Here is a 702-nt window from a genome sequence, read left to right as displayed (position 1 = left end):
TTTTTCCTTAGGCTTTTCTAGGCCGGTTTTTGGTCAAAATTGGTTTTTTTCCCGGGCCCCTTTTTTTCTCTATCTCTGAATTTTCTGGTTGTTCCAGATCTTAAAATGAGGAGGGAAGGGATGAAATATCACTTAAATAACATGGGTCATGGGCCTAACCCGGTTGGGCCCGAGTTGGGCCTAGCCCACTGACCTTTCGACCTTAAAACGTCCATATATCCTTGTACCGACGTCACCTGGGAACCCACAACCTATGGTTGGAAAGCTAATTCAATTATCTACAACTTGTATTTCTTGGTATTTTTCCAAATTCCAAACTTATAATACCGTTTTTGCCCCTCGAAGTTAGGTCACCCGAAAATGTTACTTAAAAATATTCGTTTGGAGGGCTTCCACTTTGATTTGGCCCAAGGGTCCTTCATGAGTTGTGTTTAACTTTACATATGTGATTCATATAACTTGTCACATGTTCCAAAAAAAAATCTTAACGTGTGGGCCCCACCTCAGCTTACAAATAATCCGACGTTCAAAAATACGGGATATAACAAGAAACTTTAAGAGGTCGCGCAGAACGGGGCGAATTAGACCGGTAAGGAGGAAGAAGGTACATCGCAGCTCTAGAATTAGGGTGAATTGGAATAGTGGTTGGGGATACCTTATAAGCAAGGTAGCGAGAGATTACGTGCATGAGTATGTATAAGA

Source organism: Lycium ferocissimum, chromosome 2 (genome assembly GCF_029784015.1).
Source record: "Lycium ferocissimum isolate CSIRO_LF1 chromosome 2, AGI_CSIRO_Lferr_CH_V1, whole genome shotgun sequence".
Taxonomy (NCBI): Eukaryota; Viridiplantae; Streptophyta; class Magnoliopsida; order Solanales; family Solanaceae; genus Lycium; species Lycium ferocissimum.
This window is presented reverse-complemented; position numbering follows the sequence as displayed.